Below are 1939 nucleotides of genomic sequence, written 5' to 3' on the forward strand. Positions count from 1 at the left end.
ACACACGCACACACACACACACACACACACACACACACACACACACACACATATAACGGGCTTCTTTCAGGTTTCTATCTACGAAATCCACTCACAAGATTTTGGTTGGCTCAAGGCTATAGTGGAAGACATCTGACCAAGCTTCCACGCTATGGGACCGAATCTGGAACCATGTGATTCAGAAGCAAACTTTTTACCACACTGCCACGTCTACGACTATTATATATGTGTGTGTTTATATATATATATATATCAAAAGGATGTGTTATAATACTATTCAACAGCCATACCAACAATCCAATAATACTATTCCACACATGCAAAAACAGCCATACCAACAATCCAACATACTTCCATCATCAGCTTCCCCACGGATAACATTATGGTTTCGACACCTGGGCAGTACTATTCAATCTGGTGATGTCAATAGCACAAAAATAAGTGTTATGTGGGAAAAAACAAACAAAATAAACCAAAACTTTCAAACACATTTACCCTATGTACAACCGTATCGGTAAATATTTTCAACAAGTAAATTACAACCAACTAAATAAGTAAGTAAACTGCGACAAATTTATTAAGTCAAGGGAAAAATTTAGTCGTCTCTAATTGTCACTGTGGGTGCTGAATAACACCTATATTCCAAGAAATAAGAGTTAAAAACCTTTAATGCAGCGTTAAGGCTTTTAACTCTTATTGCAATATAGGTACTATTCAGCACCCTCGGTCCCAATTAGCGATGATTAGATGTTTCCTTTATCGTCTAGCTATTTACATTAATTTTAGTATATACTAGACCAGTTAGGTCACCAATAGTTCAAGCTACCCCAAAAAACAGCGTATCTCGGGAATTCGTGATCTGATTTATGCGAAACTTCTTTTATCTCGTTTGTATTCATATGAGCATCCTATTTATGATGTCTTCTGCTTTTGTTTCGGTAAATATTTCGTGAAGGACACTTTCGTAACTCGGTGTAAAATAATTTTTTCCACAGGTTTTTTCGAGGGAATTCAACGTATCTCACCTCGAAACCCACCGCAAGCCACTTTTTTCCGGAAAAGAAAGGAGTAGAGGAGGTGGGAACCACGGAGTTTCCTGGGAATCTTCCTGGGAAGTTTCCTGGGAATCTTCCAAACTAAAGTCCCCTTATCGAAATTTATGGAATCATCGTTTGCACTTACGAATATTCAAAGTCCCTTCAACATATACTTCTTGCACATTTCTTGCGGTATTTGTTGCACTGTTGCCTTTTTTATGCACATAAAGCATGAAGTGTCTAATGTGCACTTCTGTGACCTCCATTTTCATGAAGGGATATCAAAGCAACAAATTATTATTTGTCTGTCTGTAAGCTAGAATTTATCTAACTGAAGCTTTCCTTGCTCTGTGATATTTATGCACCCGTATAAACATCTTGTTTAAACGTGTTAGAGCATGTTTCAACAAGTACGGTCTTAAAAACGACATTACATGATTTATATATATACATATGTGCCACATTCTAAATGAAGTACAAATATTCTTTTCATTTTATAGGTAGAAAACTAATTCAACGTGCATTGGGTAAGAGAAATGCTGCAAGCGATAATCAGGGACTCCATTTTGTAATTGGTCCAATTAGCCTGTGCGACAAAAAATTGAAAAACTCTGATGTGAAACTTCCAAAATCAGCCCAAAAAACCAATAGTTTCCGTGGTTAATTCTAAACGGCTGTTGGTACGGTTTTCAATAACTGCATTCATTATTGAAGGTAGTTGTTATATATCACAGTATATTGTGCACTTTTTATAAGACAGGAAAGATACATCACTGTCGTAGCCAGAAAGTTACAACGCAAACATTCTTCACCGGTAAAATTTTTCTGCAAGTTCCATCATTGCAACTTATGTATATTCGAATACTTATGTATTGTATATCATCATCCTTTCTGCATATATA

At 36.3% G+C, this 1939-nt stretch overlaps 1 long non-coding RNA gene across 1 annotated transcript in view; it reads left to right on the forward strand.

Moving 5' to 3' along the window:
• LOC106880488 (uncharacterized) overlaps nt 1-1910 on the forward strand; it is a 45321-nt gene extending 43411 nt beyond the window's left edge. The window contains exon 4 of the long non-coding RNA XR_008265417.1: nt 1538-1910. This is a non-coding gene — a long non-coding RNA (uncharacterized LOC106880488). The remainder of the gene's footprint in view (nt 1-1537) is intronic.
• The last annotated feature ends 29 nt before the right edge of the window (nt 1911-1939 follow it).

This window comes from Octopus bimaculoides, chromosome 13, assembly GCF_001194135.2.
Source record: "Octopus bimaculoides isolate UCB-OBI-ISO-001 chromosome 13, ASM119413v2, whole genome shotgun sequence".
Classification (NCBI taxonomy): Eukaryota; Metazoa; Mollusca; class Cephalopoda; order Octopoda; family Octopodidae; genus Octopus; species Octopus bimaculoides.